Source organism: Sminthopsis crassicaudata, chromosome 4, assembly GCF_048593235.1.
Source record: "Sminthopsis crassicaudata isolate SCR6 chromosome 4, ASM4859323v1, whole genome shotgun sequence".
Lineage (NCBI taxonomy): Eukaryota > Metazoa > Chordata > Mammalia > Dasyuromorphia > Dasyuridae > Sminthopsis > Sminthopsis crassicaudata.
Window position 1 is genome coordinate 413893862 of NC_133620.1, and position 17938 is coordinate 413911799.

Genomic DNA, 17938 nt, shown 5'->3' on the forward strand with positions numbered 1-17938 from the left:
AGAAATACAGAGAGGCTTGGAGAGACTTACATCAACTGATGCTGAGTGAAACGAGCAGAACCAGAAGATCATTATACACTTCAACAATGATACTGTACGAGGATGTATGCTGATGGAAGTGGATTTCTTCAACATAGAGAAGAGCAAATCCAATTCCAATTGATTAATGATGGACAGAACCAGCTACATCCAGAAAAGGACTGGGAAATGAATGTAAACTGTTATTTCTACCTTCTGAATCCAATTCTTCCTGTGCAACAAAAAATTCGGTTCTACACACATATATTGTATCTAAATTATACTGTAATATATTTAACATATATAAGACTGCTTGCCATCAGGGGGAGGGGGTTGGGGGAGGAAGGGAAAAAATCTGAATAGAAGTAAGTGCAAGGGATAATGTTGTAAAAAATTACCCATGCATATGTACTGTCAAAAAATGTTATAATTATAAAATAAAATAAAAAATTAAAAAAAAAAAAAAAAAAAAAAAAAAAAAGAAAAAAGAAAACTGCCTGTGACTAGCCTTTGTATTTGTATATTGGAGAATGACTTGACTGACATTTTAAATAATTGTTGAATCTGGGTCATGTGTGTGTGTGTTTTACAGAAAACAATTTTCTCAGTTTAACAAATTATTCAAGGAAAGAATTGATGGAAACATTCCAACAATCATTTGAACTGCTTGTTCTATTCTAATAGTCACATTTAAGAAAGGAAATTTGCATTATAAGGCACAACCAAAATGGTGAGGACATTCAAAACCAAGTCATGTTATGGATCTGTTATTGAAATTAAAGATATATAGCCTAAAGAAAATGAATATTAAAAAGAACAGGTGAAATGCAAATTAAAACAACTCTGAGATGCCACCTCACACCTCTAAGATTGGCTAAAATGGCAGGAAGAGATTATGATAAATGAAGGAGGGGATATGGGAAAACTGGGACACTAATGCATTGTTGTTAAGAGTTGAGAAATGAACCAACCATTCTGGAGAGCAATTTGGAACTCTACCCAAAAGGCTAGAAAAGTGTGCATACCCTTTGATCCAGCAGTGTCATGACTGGGTCTGTATCTCAAGGAAATCATAAAGGAGTTGGAAAAGGCCCACATGTGCAAAAATGTTTGTAGCATCTCTTTTTGTGCTAACAAAGAACTGGAACATGAGTAGATGCCCATCAATTGGGGTATGCTGAACAAGTTGTGGTATCTGAAAGTAATGGAATATTATTGTTCTATAAAAAAAATGACAAGCTGATTTGAGAAAGATCTGGAATAATTTACATAAATTGATGCTGAACAAAACAAATAGAACCAGCAATATATTGGACACAATAACAACAAGAATGTGTAATAATCAAGTGCCATTTCTCAGGTGTTTGCAACATTAGTTCCTGAGTTTCCTGACAGCTCACAATAGCACTGCTTCTCAGAGAAGGAAAATAACCACCACTCAAAACACTTAAACTCCCTAATGGACAATTTGTACAAGGGCATTCCAGGCACAATTTGAGGTGGGAGAGAGAAGTAAGAAAAAAGGCAAGGGGGGGGGGGGTTTATATGGTAATGTTATTATGTAAATATATAATAATACAAAAGAAATAGAATGTTGTATACAATAGATTAGCAGTTTCATATACAATCATCTTTTATTTTATCATACTAACTTATGGAAATGCTTATTTTATTCTATTAAATTAAAAAATAACATAAATATAAAAAAAAATTTGGCCCCAAACTCCTAAGCCCATAACTTACCTATACTTGCTAGGGAAGATTTGTTTTCTTTCCAGGGCAGACATTAGATAAGAAAACATCATATCAGACATTATTAAAGGTCCTGACTTTAGAGTTCTAGGGGCACTGCCAAGATAAGTGGCTAAGTGAAGCCATTTAGTGAAGCTAAGAAACTGCTTGAGTTCTCCTAGTTTCCTTCAAAACCACATAAAGCCAAAACTAATGAACAGAATCTGATGAAATGAAATCACTCTCCAGCTCAAGATAGATTGGAAAGACTTCAAGAAAAATCAGTTTTCATCAGGTGAAAGTGACCTCAGCCCCATTCTGACAGAGTCTGGAAAATCCAGTGAGAGAATCTTAATCATCATAGATCAGCAGCTAATACCCTCAATCCTGACTCAGTAGCAGAGCAGACCAGTCTGGCAGCCTCCAGTCCTAGTACAGAAGGCAAATTGCTAGTCTGAGAAACCAGGCTGTTGCCTAGAAAGAACATGTATGAGCAAGCCACCAATCACAATGGGTCCCTATGTTTAAAGGACAAGAAGCCAAGGAAAGCACCCCATGGGCTTCAGAAACAGAGCTCAACCTAAAAAGTCACAAATTAGGGGGGTAAAAGAAAGAGGGAGGAAAAATAAAGAGGTAGGAAGGAAGGAAGGAAGGAAGGAAGGAAGGAAGGAAGGAAGGAAGGAAGGAAGGAAAAAGAGAGAAAGGGGGAGAGTAAGAAGGGGGAGAAAATAGAAGAAAGAAATGGAGAGAGAAAGGGAGAGAGAGAGAAAAAACAGAAACAGAAAATCACCTTAAATCAGAAAAAGCTACTATGTTGACATGGAAGACATAAATACCAACTTAGAAGATGACAAAATGCCCAATGAGAAATCTCAATATGAACTGGTCTCAAGGTCAAAGAGGCATTTTAAAAGGAACCTTGGAGAGGTATGATAAAACCTGAGAAAAGAAAGGAGAAACATGCAACAGAGAGTCAGCAATTTGGAAAAGGAAGGATAAATATTGACTGAAGAAATCAATTCCTTAAAAACACAATTGGCCAAGAATTTCAAAGGAACTAATGAAAAAAAAAAAATCAAATGAAGGTGGCCTAGCTGTACCTGATCTAAAACTATATTACAAAGCAGCAGTCACCAAAACCATTTGGTACTGGCTAAGAAATAGACTAGTTGATCAGTGGAATAGGTTAGATTCACAGGACAAAATAGTCAAAATTATAGCAATCTAGTGTTTGACAAACCCAAAGATCCCAACTTTTGGAATAAGAATAAACTATTTGACAAAAACTGCTGGGAAAACTGGAAATTAGTATGGCAGAAACTAGGCATGGACCCACAATTAACACCATACACCAAAATAAGATCAAAATGGGTTCATGATTTAGGCATAAAGAATGAGATTATAAATAAGTTAGAAGAAAATCAGACTTGTGGAGGAGGAAGGAATTTGTGACCAAAGAAGAACTAGAGATCATTATTGATCACAAAATAGAAAATTTTGATTATATCAAGTTTAAAAGCTTTTGTACAAATACAACTAATGTGGACAGGATTAGAAGGGAAACAATAAACTGGGAAAACATTTACAGTTAAAGGTTCTGATGAAGGCCTCATTTCCAAAATAAATAGAAAATTGACTTTAATTTATAAGAAATCAAGTCATTCTCCAATTGATAAATGGTCAAAGGATATGACAAGACAGTTCTCAGATGATGAAATTGAAACTATTTCTACTCATATTAAAGGATATTTCAAATTAATATTGATCAGATAAATGCAAATTAAGACAATTCTGAGAATACTATACACTTGTCAGATTGGCTAAGATGAAAGGAAAAGATAATGATGAATGTTGGAGGGGATGTGGGAAAACTGGGACACTGATGCATTGTTAATGGAGTTGTGAATGGAAACAACCATTCTGGAGAGCAATTTGGAACTATGCTCAAAAAGTTATCAAAGCACATGTGCTTTGATCCAGCAGTGTTACTACTGGGCTTATATCCCAAAGAGATATTAAAGAAGGGAAAGGGACCTGTATGTGCAAGAATGTTTGTGACAGCCCTTTTTGTAGTGGCTAGAAACTGGAAATTGAATGGCTGTCCATCAATTGGAGAATGGTTGGGTAAATTGTGGCATTGTGGCATATGAATATTATAGAATATTATTGTTCTGTAAGAAATGACCAGCAGGATGAATACAAAAAAGGCTTAAAGATGCTAAGTGAAATGAGCAGAACCAGGAAATCACTATACTATATGAATATATATTCTGATGGAAGTGGATATCTTCAACAATGAGAAGATCCAATTCAGTTCCAATTAATCAATGATGGACAGAACCAGCTACACCCAGAGAAATAACACTGGGAAATGAATGTGAACTACTTGCATTTTTGTTTTTCTTCCCAGGTTATTTTCTTTCTGAATCCAATTTTCTTATACAACAAGCAAACTGTATGGATATGTACATATATATATTGTATTTAAGATCTACTTTAGCATGTTTAACATGTAAAAAGGAAAAAAAACGCAATTGGCCAAATGCAAAAAAAAAAACTCACTGAAGTAAACAATGTTTTGAAAAGTAGAATTAATCAAATGGAAAAAGAGATACAAAAATTAACTGAAGAAAATCATACATTAAAAATCAGAACTAGGCAAATGGAAGCTAATGACTCTATGAGATATCAAAAATCAATCAAACTAAAAAGAAAAAAAATTTAAATGGAAGAAAATATAAAAGACCTCATTGGAAAAAACAAGATGACTTGGAAAATAGATCCAGGAAAGATAATTTTTAAATTATAGGTTTACCTAAAGATTATGACCAAAAAAAGAGCCTGGATAGCATTCTTCAAGAGATCATCAAGGAAAACTTTATTGATATACTAGAACCAGAAGGAAAATTAATCAGTAAAAAAATGAGACCACTGCCTGAGAGTGGTCTTCTCCCATCCTCATCTCAAATCATTTTACTTTATCTTGGCTGTCATCACTATGTCACAAAATAATCTTTGTAATGTGCTTTGCAAAACTTGAAAGTCTTTATAAATGCTAGCTATTTGTTGGTCATGTTTTGTTCTTGAATAGAACCAATGACAAGAGGAGGATGTCTTGTCTTGCAGGTAAATTGGATTTAAATGAGGCAGAGTAGTGAAAAACTTCACTCTTTCTTCTGGAATCATCTGAGTCCAGTGGTCTAGTTTAGGACAATTGGACATGGGCCCAGAAGCAGTGGACCTCTGACCTTTTAAGCTAAAGTCTTTCCCATGTCTCAGGCAACACCCATTCAGTGACTCTGTGATTTAAGAATAGGTAAGAAAATGATGCAAAAAATGGTCTAGTTTTCCTACTCAAAAAAAAACATAATGATAATAATAATAATAATAATAATATGTAAGGGCCCTTTAAATGGGCAGCGTCACAGCACAACAGGAGATTTGAGTGGCCCACAAGTATTCTCTGTGGATATAGGACTGCCCTGTGGGTGGGATCCTGTCCATATTGAGATAGCTTCATAATGGGTGACGACTCTCTCGCTGATTGGCTGTGTGTGTGACCTCACAGACCCTTTATAAGTCCATTGCAGACAGCAGTATCTCTCTTTAACCTGGCTTCCTAGCCTGGGGTAGCCAAGCCAAGCCAAGCTGATGGATAGCTGAGAAGTAAGGAGTTTGGTAGTGAACACGTGGGTCTTTAGACCAGGTGTTCACTAGGGAGCTGACAAGTCAGGGCATTATGTGAGTAGGTATAATAAAGGCTTTTAAGATTACACATGGTTGTTCTTGAGTGCACTACTGGTTATTAAACTATAGATTCAAGAAATCGTGGCCAGAGACCTTTGAAGGCCTCAGAGGAGGCGAGCCGGGTAGAGTTGATAGTGCAAAGGTCAGTGGTCAAAGGTATTGGGCCTAGGACAGATTAGTAATTGTAACTACCAGGAGGGCATGTTACAATAATAATAATAATAATAATCTGGGAAGGGAACAGAAAAAATTTCAATTTACACTTTCAGTCATCAAAACCCAAACAATGACCAAATGAAACATGGAATGGCACCTATTATTGGCCAATCAGTAACAGCCAATAAATATGGTTTAAGACATAATTAACTAGCTTCATATAACTTCCAATAAGTTTCATATAACTTCCAATGAGTTTTATCAAAGTCTAGTTTCCAAGCACTCCAAACAATCATAAATGAAACCATAGTTTCAAAAGTTAGTTATTATTATGTTTAAAACCTCCTATGTGAAGAATAAGTAGTATGTAAAATAAGAAACAAAAATCTAGGTATTCATATAAAAGTATGAAACAAAAGTATTGCAACAAAAGTTACACTAGCTTAGTGATATTTCCATTGGATTGACAGACAGCCAACATTTTATTTCCTCAATAAAATAAACACATTCATCAATGCAGCATTAATCAGAGCAAAGAGAAGAATGATAATTGCTTGGAAATTAAAAAAAAAAAAAAAAAAAACAACCTCCTTCAACAATGTTGGATTTAGATGATGTATTCCATTTGAGAAAAGTGTACCCATTAAGGAAATCAATACTTTCAGCTCTAGAGGTCTTAGCAAATGTTTTTGAGATTTTGCATGTGTATAAGTGCACACACACACACACACACACACACACACACATACATGCACGCACAATGGAGAACTTAATAAAAATTTGCCTGGCATGCATTTATGTCTAAGATCTGGCAGAACTGCACAACTTAAGAGGAAGGAAAACCTCTAAGTATTGATTGACAAAGAATTTAAAAAGTTAAAATATTTTTAAATGGTAACTATGGAAACAAGAAGCAGAGTTGTCTCTGGAAGAATTTCCTTAGCTGATAAGGAAAAAACATATATTTTGCTAATATTCTCTCTGTGTTCTGTAAAAAATAAATTAACCACTTTTTTCCTGCTAATTTAATTGAATTAGTTCCTAACAGAGTAACACTCATTTTGGATTTCCTGAGAGTTTTTTAAGTCTTTCTCACTTTTAAGATTAAGAGAATTCCTAAGGATATTCAGTATCCCACTGACATATTTGATAATTTAGTTCAGAATTGATGCCAACCCACTATTCTCCATGGTGTTTCAATGTTTCTGTTTGATATTTAAAGAAAGGTGAGATGAGAAAAAAGAGAAAATTCTATTTTAAAGCACATTTGAGATGGCTCTGTGATAAACTAAAGAATGAAATATCTAGCTCTTCTTGGATTTAATTTTAAAATAACTTGGTTCAGAATGAGAATGGTTTACTTTTCTTTAAATAGCCAACAAAAGTACTCTATTCTAAATTGTGGGAAATGTGTTCCTATTTTCTTAGTATCCCAAACATCAGCACATTTTCTAATGCAAGGTATTAAGTTCCATAATCAAGCAAAAGGTAGCTATATGAGTTGCTACCAACTATTTACTTTAGTTTTGTAGCTGTTAAAAATAGAACAGGATTTAATCGAATACATCTATGTCTAAGTACTGAAAACCTAAGTCATAGTAGCAAGATAGTATGAGGTAATCACATGTAGCTGGCTAGTTCAAAAGGTCCTGAGGAATAATTCATTCAGTTTCTCTGTCTGCATGTTCTATTTGTCCAAGAACTTTAAATTAACTTACTAGATAATATAAAAAGATCATTCTTGGATGTTCAATGAAATTTATAACTGAAAGCAACAGTGATAGCAGCAACAGTGATAGCAGTAGCAACAGCAGCAGCAGCAGTAACTATCACTGTTATTGGTGGGTGGGGGAAGGAATAAAGAAAAAAATTAAAAAAGAAGTTTCCATTGTTTAAAAAATGCAGTCAGTAGGGATTACTTCTTATGATGAAGTTACTGATAATTGTATTCATATAGTTCTGGGGTTTGGCAGGTAGAACCCCAAGTAATTTATTTTTGTCTACAGGAATTTTAAATAGAATTTCTCTTTCTATCTCTTATTGATGGGTTTTGTCAGTAATATATAGAAATGCTGATGATTTGTAGGGGTTTGTTTTATATCCTGCAACTCTGCCAAACCTGTAGGTTTTTGGATGTTTTACTAGGATTCTCTAAGTATATTATATCATCATATCATCTACAAAGAGTGAAACTTTTTTTCCCCTTCATTACCTGTTCTAATTCCTTTAATTTATTTTTCTTTTCTTATTGCTAAAGTCAACATTACCAGTGATGTTGAATATAATGGTGATAATGGGAACCATTGTTTCACCCCTAATCTTATTGGGAATGCATCCAGCTTCTCTCCATTGAAAATAATGCTTGCTGTATGTTTTAGATAGATACTGTTATTATTTTAAGGAAAGCTCCCTTTATCCCTATGCTTTCTAGTGTTTTTAATAGGAACAGGTGCTGTATTTTATCAAAAGCTTTTCCTACATGTATTGATATTATCCTATGATTTCTGTGGGTTTTGTTATTAATATGATCGATTATGGTAATATGATTATAATATGGTAATATTATTATTATAATTATGATAATAAACTATAGTAATATGTTTTTAATATTGAATCAGTCCTACATCTCTGGTATAAATCCCATTTGGTCACAGTACATAATCCTGCTGATAAATTGCTGTAATCTCTTTGCTAATATTTTATTTAAAATTTTCATTATTCCTTAGGTTGATCTGTAATTTTCTTTCTCTGTTTTGGTTGTTCCTGGTTTAGGTATCACTGCCATATTTGTGTCATAAAAGGAATTTGTCAGTAAACCTTCTTTACCTATTTTTGCAATAGTTTACATAGTATTGGAATTAATTGTTCTTCAAATATTTGGTAGAATTTATTTGTGAACCCAACCGGCCTTGGAGATTTTTTTTTTTAGGAAATTCAATGATGACTTGTTCAGTTTCTTTTTTTTAATGGGACTATTTAAGCATTTTATTTCCTCTTCTGTTAACCTGGGCAATTTATATTTTTGTAAATATTCATTCATTTCTGTTAGATTGTCAGAATTGCTGCCATACAATTGGGCAAAATAGCTCCTAATTATTGCTTTAATTTGTTTTTCATTGGTGATAAATTAATCCTTTTCATTTTTGAACCTGGTGATTTTTTTTTCCTTTCCTTTTTCTGATCAAATTAACCAAAGGTTTATTTTGTTAGTTTTTTTTTTCATAAAACCAACTCTTAGTTTTGTTTATTAGTTTTCTGGTCTCTTTTATTAATCTTTCCTGTGAGTTTCAAAATTTCAAATTTGGTATTGAATTTGGGAAGGTTAATTTGTTAGTTTTTTTAGCATTTTTAATTGCATGCCTAATTCATTCATCTCCTCTTTCTCTATTTTATGTTGTAGCTATTTAGAGATATAAAACTTCACCTAAGAACTGCTTTGGCTGCATCTCATAAGTTTTAGTATGTTTTCTCATTATTATCATTTTCTAGCATGAAATTAAGGATTGTTTCTGTGATTTGTTGTTTGATCCATTCATTCTTTAGAATTACATTATTTAATTTTCAATTGGTTTTTAATCTAACTTTCTCTGGATCTTTATTGAATATAATCATTATTGCATTGTGGTCTGAAAAGAAAGCATTTACAATTTCTGCCTTTTTACATTTGATTGTGAGGTTTTGATGCCCTGATACATGGTCAATTTTTGTATAGATGCCAAAAAAAAAAGTGTATTCCTTTCTCTCCCTATTCAATTTTCTCCAGAGGTCTATCCTATCTAGGTTTCCTAGGATCCTATTAACCTCCCTAGGTTTTTTCTTGTTTATTTTGTGGTTAAATTTATCTGATTCTGAGAGGGGAAGTTCTAGTGGAGGAAAGACCCCTACTCGAATTGTTTTCTGTCTATTTCTTCCTGTAACTGGCTTAACATCTTCTCTAAGAACAATATGATCATTTCAATAGATGCAGTATCTTTACTATTTCATTGTTTACAGTACCTTTATAAAGATGTACTTTCCTTCCTTATCCCTCTTAATTAGATCTATTTTTACTTTTGCCTTAACTGACACCAGAATTTCTAATCCTGATTTTTTTTTATTTCAGCTAAAGTATAATAAATTCTATTCCAGCCTTTTATCTTTATTCTGTATGTATCTCTCTGAGTCAATTTCTTGTATTTGGTAAATGAGTGGATGCACATCAATTGAGGAATGGTTGAACTAATGTGGTATATGAATATATTAATATTATTGTTCTATAAAGAATTGTGAACAAGCTGATTATAGAAAGGCCTGGGAAGATTTATATGAACTGACACTAAGTGAAAGAAGCAGAACCAGGAATACATTATCCACAATAACAGCAAGAATATGTGATGATCAACTATGAAAATCTTGGTTGGTTCTTTCAGTGGTTCAGTTATTTGAAATAATCCCAAAAGACTTTGGACAGAAAATGCCATCTGCTTCCAGAAAAAAAAATCTAAAGAAACTGAATGTAAATCAACACTCCCTATGCCCACTTCTTTTTTATCTGTTTTTTTCTCTCTCTCCCATGGTTTCTCCTTTTTCCTTTTTACTCTGATTTTTCTCTCCTTGTATGATTCATAAAGCAATGTGTATTAAAAATAAATAAACTTACTACAATAAAAAATATGTTTCTTGGAAACAACTTATTTTAGGATTCTGTTTTTTAATCCACTCTGCTATTCACTTCCATTTTATTTGAGAGTTTCTCCCATTCATATTTACAGATATGATTACCAGCTCTGTACTTCCCTCCATTTTATTTTCTCCCCTGTCTGTATATACTTTTATTCTCTTTCAATCCTTAGTAATATTTTTTACACCCATAATCTTTTTTTAGCTTAGAATGAAGAAAATGGTACTTTTATTTTTTATTATACCTTTTTATATACAAAACATATGCATGAGTAATTTTTCAACATTGACTCTTGCAAAAACTTCTATTTCAACTTTCCCCTTCCTTTCCTCCACCCCCTCCTCTAGAGTCAATTCTATATATATATATATTTTGGATCTCAATACATGTTAAATATGGTCAAGTATATGTTAAATACAATATATGTATACATATTTATACAGTTATCTTATTGCACAAGAAAGATCAAATAAAAATAGCCTGAGACAAAAAAAAATGCAAGCAAACAATAACAGAAAGAGTGGAAATGTTATATATGGTCCATATTCATTTCCCAGTGTTCTTTCTCTGGGTGTATCTGGTTCTTCATTACAGATCAATTGGAACCGATTTGGACCCTCTCATTGTTGAAGAGAGCCACATCCATCAGAACTGATCATCATGTAGTATTGTTGAAGTGTAAAATGATCTCTTGGTTCTGCTCATTTCACTTAGCATCAGTTCATGTATGTTTCTCCAAAACTCTCTGTATTTATACTGCTGGTCATTTCTTACAGAACAATAATATTCCATAACATTCATATACCACAATTTATTCAGCCATTCTCCAATTGGTGGGCATTCATTCAATTTCCAGTTTCTAACCACTACAAAAAGGTTGCCACAAATATTTTGGCACATACAAGTCCCTTTCCCTTCTTTAATATCTCTTTGGGATATAAGCCCAGAAGTAACACTGCTAGATCAAAGGGTATGCACAGTTTGAAAACTTTTTGAGTATAATTCCAAATTGCTCTCCTGAATGGTTGGATCCATTCACAACTCCCCCAACAATGCATCAGTGTCCCAGTTTTCCCATATCTCCTCCAACATTCATCATTATCTTTTCTTGTCATCTTAGCCAATCTGACAGGTCTATAGTGGTATCTCAGAGTTGTCTTAATTTGCATTTCTCTGATCAATAATGATTTGGGACACCTCTTTATATGACTATAAATATTTCAATTTCTTCATTCGAAAATTGTCTGTTCATATCTTTGACTATTTATCAATTGGCTAATGGCTTAATTTCTTATAGAGTCAATTTTCTATATATTTTAGAAATGAGGCATTTATCAGAACCTTTAATTGTAAAAATGTTTTCCCAGTTTATTGCTTCCCTTCTAATCCTATCCACAATAGTTGTATTTGTACAAAAGCTTTTTAACTTAATATAATCAAAATTTTCTATTTTGTGATCAATAATGACCTCTAGTTCTTCTTTGGTCACAAATTCCTTCCTCCTCCACAGGTCTGAGAAGTAAATGATCCTATGTTCTTCTAATTTATTTATAATCTCATTCTTTATGCCGACATCAAGAATCCTTTTTAATCTTATCTTGGCGTACAGTGTTAAGTATGGTAAATGCCAAATGGCTTTGGTGACCACTGCTTTATAATATAGTTTTAGATCAGGTACAGCTAGGCCACCTTCATTTGATTTTTTTTTTAATTCTCTTGAAATTTTTGACCTTTTGTTCTTCCAGATGAATTTTGTTATTTTTTTCTAGGCCATTAAAATAGTTTTTTTGGGGAATCTGATTGATATAGCACTAAATAAATAGATTAGTTTAGGTATTATTGTCATCTTTATTATATTTGCTCAACCTATCCAGGAGCACTTAATATTTTTCCAATTGTTTAGATCTGACTTTATTTGTGTGGAAAGTGTTTTGTAGTTTTTCTCATATAGTTCCTGATTTTCCCTTGGCAGGTAAATTCCCAAATATTTTATACTATTGACAGTTATTTTAAATGGAATTTCTCTCAGTATCTCTTGCTATTGGATTTTGTTAGCAATGTATAAAAATGCTGATGATTTATGTGGATTTATTTTGTATTCTACAACTTTGCTAAAGTTATGGATTATTTCTAATAGCTTTTTAGTAGAATCTCTGGAGTTTTCTAAATATACCATCATATCATCTATAAAGAGTGACAATTTGGTTTCCTCATTACCTACTCTAATTCCTTTAATTTCTTTTTCATCTCTTATTGCCAAAGCTAGAATTTCTAAATCAATATTGAATAGTGATGGTGATAGTGGGCAACCTTGTTTCACTCTTGATTTTATCGGGAATGATTCCAGTTTATCACAATTACATATGATGCTTACTGGTGGTTTTAAATGGATGCTATTGACAATTTTAAGGAAAAATCCATTTATTCCTACACTCTCTAGTATTTTCATTTATTCTAGTGTATTCATTTATTCTAGTGTTTTTAGTAGGAATGGGTGTTGAATTTTATCAAATGCTTTTTCTACATCTATTGAAATGATCATATTGTTTTTGCTAATTTGATTATTGATATAGTCAATTATGCTAATGGTTTTCCTAATATTTAACCAGCCCCACATTCCTGATATAAATCCTACTTGGTCATGGTGTACTGTCCTGGAGATAATTTTCTGTAATCTTTTTGCTAAGATTTTATTTAAGATTTTTGCATCAATGTTCATTAGGGAGATTGGTCTATAATTTTATTTCTCTGTTTTCATCCTACCTGGTTTAGGTATCAGTAGCATATCTGTGTCATAAAAGAAATTTGGTAGGACTCCTTCATTCCCTATTTTTTCAAATAGTTTATATAGCATTAGAGTTAATTGTTCTTTAAATGTTTGGTAGAATTCACATGTAAATCCATCTGGTCCTGGGGATTTTTTTTAGGGAGTTGATTAAGACCTTGTTCTAATTCTTCTCCTAAAATGGGACTATTTAATCAAATTACTTCTTCCTCTGTTCATCTGGGCAGCCTATATTTTTGAAGGTATTCATCCATTTCATTTTATCAAATTTATTGGCATAAAGCTGGGTAAAGCAACTCCTAATTATTGCTCTAATTTCCTCTTCATTAGTGGAAATTTCTCCCTTTTCATTTTTAAGACTAACAATTTGATTTTCCTCTTTCCTTTTTCTAATCAAATTTACCAACATTTTATCTATTTTGTTGGGTTTTTTTTTAATAAAATCAACTGTCTTATTTATTAATTCAATAGTTTTTTTTTTTTTTACTTTCAATTTTATTGATCTCTCCTTGTATTTTTAGAATTTCAAGTTTGGTGTTTGATTGAGGGTTTTTAATTTGCTCCTTTTCTAGCTTTTTTAGGTGTAAGCCTACTTCATTGATTTTCTCTTTATTTTATGCAAGTAAGCCTCTAGAGATATAAAATTTTCCCTTATTACCTCCATGGCTGCATCCCACACATTTTGGTATGACATATCATTATTATCATTTTCTTGGGTGAAATTATTTTGTCTATGATTTGCTGTTTCACCCAATCATTCTTTGGGATGAGATTATTTAGTTTGGTCTATTTTCCCCTGGCTTTTTATTGAATGTATTTTTATTGCATTGTGATCTGAAGAGGATACATTTACTTTTTCTGCCTTTCTGCATTTTAATTTGAGGTCTTTATGTCTTAATATATGGTCAATTTTTGTATAGGTTCCATGAACTGCCAAAAATAAAATGTACTCCTTTCTGTCTCTATTTTCTCCAAAGATCTATCATAACTAACTTTTCTAGTGTTCTATTTACCTCTTTAAGCTCTTTCTTATTTATTTTGTGGTTTGATTTATCTAATTCTGAGAGTGCAAGGTTGAGATCTCCCACTATTATAGTTTTGCTATGTATTTCTTCTTCCGGCTCTCTTAACTTCTCCTTTAGGAATTTAGATGCTATACCACTTGTTGCATATATGTTTAGTATTGATTTTGCTTCATTATCTATGTTACCCTTTAGTAAGATATAGTGCCCTTCTTTATCTCTTTTAATTAGATCAATTTTTTGCTTTTGCTTGATCTGAGATCAGAATGTGTACCCTTGCTTTTTTGACTTCACCTGAAGTATTCTGCTCCAAACTTTTACCTATACTCTGTATGTATTGCCCTGCTTCAAGTGTGTTTCCTGTAAACAACATATAGTAGGATTCTGGCTTTTAATCCAGTCTGCTATCCACCTCCACTTTAGGAAGGAGTTATTCCATTCACATTTATGGTTAAAATTACTAATTCTGTATTTCCTGCCATCTTGTTAACCACAGATTATGCTTTTCTCTTTCCTTTCTCCTTTACCCCCCTCCTCAGTATTAGACTTATGAGCACCACTTGCCTCACATAGCCCTCCCTATTTAGAATCCCTCTCTCCCTCTTGAAGTCCCTCCCTTTTTCTTAAACCTTTCCTTACTATTTCTGTATTCTCTTCTATTTATCCTACTCCTTCCCTTTTTACTTTTCTCCTCCCACTTTTCAATGAGGTGGGAGAAGTTTCTATGTAAACCAAATATGTCTAATATTTTCTCTTTGAGCCAAATCTGATGAAAGTAAGATTCACACTATGTTCATTCCCTCAGATATATAGCTTTCCTTTGCCTCTTCATAAGATGTAGTTTCCCTCTTTTTACCTCCATTTTCCCCTTTTTCTGGTACAATTTCCTTTCCACCTCTAGTTCCTTTCTTATATTATAACAGTAAAACATGTACTCTTTATGTATATCCAAAGCAGAAATACAGTTCTCAAGAGTTCTTTTTACCTTTTTATGCTTCTCTAGAGTCCTATATTTGGAGGTCAAACTTTTTGTTTAGCTCTGGTTTTTTCATCAAAAATAAATGGAATTCATTCATTGAATATCCATCTTCTTCCCTGGAAGAAAATGCTCAGTTTGGCTGGGTAAATTATTGCTGCATACGAAGTTCTTTTACTTTTTGGAATATCAGATTCCAAGTCCTTCAATCCTTTAATGTGGATGCTACTAGATCCTGAGTGATCCTACTTGTGGTTCCTTGGTATTTTAATTGTTTTTGGGTTTTTTTCTGGCTGTTTGTAGTTTTTTTTTTTTTTCCTTGCTCTTATAGTTCTGGAATTTAGCCACAATATTTATTGGAGTTTTAGTTTTGATCTCTTTCAGTAGGTGATCAATGAATTCTTTCAATATCTATTTTACCTTCTGTTTCTATACCATCTGGGAAGTTCTCTTTGATGATTTCCTGAAAAATCATGTCCAGGCTCTTTTTTTCATCATGATTTTCAGAAAGTCCAATAATCCTTAGATTAGCTCTCCTAGATCTATTTTTCAGATTTGTTGTTTTTGCAAGTAGGTATTTAACAATTTTTTCTATTTTTTCATTTTTTTTTTTTTGGTTTTGCTTGACTGATTCTTGGTGTCTCAAGTCATTCATTTCCATTTGTTCAAGTCTGATTTTTAATGAATTATTTTCTTCATTTGTTTTATTTCTTTTTGTATTTGCCCAATTGAGTTTTTAAATGAGTTGTTTTGTTCTATAGAATTTTTTTTTCCATTTTGCCAATTTTTTTAAGAATTATTTTCTTTTTCCAATTCACAAATTCTGTTTTCCTTGGAATTGTTTACCTTTTCCAATTTACAAATTCTTTTTTTCCTGGGAGTTGTTTATCTTTTCCAATTCACAAATTCTGTTTTTCAGGGAGTTGATTTTTTTATCCACTCTATCTTTTAGTGAGTAGGATGACTTATCCAGACCCTCTTGCAAAGCTTTTCTTTCCTTTCCCCATTTTTCTTCTAGCTCTCTTTTAAGATCCTTTTTTAATTTCTCCCATGAGAGCCCTTTGTGATGGGGATCAGATCATATTCACCTTTGGATCTAGAGACAAACTGTTTTTAGTCTCCTCAGGGTTTGAAGTCTGCTCTCTTTCTGTATAGAAGCTATCAATAGTTAGAGTGTGCTTTGCCTTTCTGCTCATTTTGAAAAAAAAAAAAAAACCAACAAAAAACTATAGTCTACTTATGGGGGGCAGTGGGGTATTTTCAAGCTGCCTCTACAGACAACAAGAAGTGGCAGTGAAGGTGCAGTGGGACAGCCACCGGCTGTGCTGAGATTAGAAGTTGTGCTGAAATCAGCAGAAGCACAAAGGCAGCTACTAGGGCTATGCTGCAATGGGACCAAGAGCTGCCACTGCTCTTGGATCATGCTGAGTCACTCTGGATGTTGGGTGAGTATGGCCAGCTCTCTAGAGACTCTAGCATTTTTAGGGTTATGATCTTTATCCCCTGTGTTTACAACTTCTCTGCTGATCTACTGGCTTGCTGCCAGGGCAAAGTAGCTCTCACTATGGTAAAGTTCTCCTTGCAGATTTTCCACTAGCAGAGACCACACCCATCCCCCTCCCCCCCTCCCGGTCCAGTCTGCTCAGTTTGAACTGTTTCCCATGCTCTCACTGCCTTCCTGAGGTCTGACCCTGGCCTAACCCTGGTCTGACCCCACATATGAACAAAACAGACCTTTTCTGGAGAATTTTGAGATTATCTTCAATTGGTAATATGTTGTACTCCCAATGTTCATGGGTTCTGACAGTCAAGCACTAATTCTGAGGCTGAATTTTGTTAAAATAGATTGAGGTAAAAAGAGAGTTTAGGAAGATGCATGGCTCCACCCCCTACACCCACAATCTTATCTCCTATCATCCCTCCCACCCCACCCACTACCTTATCTTCTATTACTCTTTCCCCCCTTTTCTTTTCTTTTTTTTTTTTTTTTTTTTTTTTTTTGAGGCTGGGGTTAAGTGACTTGCCCAGAGTCATACAGCTAGGAAGCCTTAAGTGTCTAAGACCAGATTTGAACTCCGGTCCTCCTGAATTCAAGGCTGGTGCTCTATCCACTGCACCACCTAGCTGCCCCTCCCCCCTTTTCTTACCTTTCTTCCTAGTATTTCTGCCCTCCCTTCTATCTACTTCTCCCTTTTCTTTCCTCTTTCCCCTCACACTTCTTTATAGGATTAGATAAAGTCCTATACCCAACTGAATGATCTAGCTTCAGACAATGATTATCCCCCTCCATTTTTTCCCTCAATTGCAATAGGTCTTTTCCACCTTTTCATGTTTACTCTTTTTCCAGTACAGACCTTTGCCCACTCCTTAATGTTTTGTTTTTTTTAATGTCATCACATCAGGAACCATCCACGTTCATTCTCAATCTATGTGATGTCTCCTTTTACCCCAGTGACAGATACAGTTATCAAGAGTTATAGATATTGTTTTCCTATCTAAGGATGAAAACAGTTTAACCTTTAAATATATACTTTCCCCTATTGACCTTTTTTATGATTCTTTTGCATCCTGTATTTGTAGATTAAATTTCCTGTTCTGTTTTTTTTTTCAGTAGAAATTATTGAAAATCTTTTACTTCATTGAAGCTCCATCTCCTCCTCTGAAAGATGATGCTGAGTGTTGCTGGGTATTTACTTCTTGATTGTAACCTCAGGTCCTCTGCCTTCTGTAACATGATATTCCAGATCTTCAGATCCTTTATTGTAGAAGCTGCCAGATCCTGAGTAATTATGGCTGTTGCTTTTTGATATTTGGATTGTATTGTTTTTGTCTGGCAGCTTGCT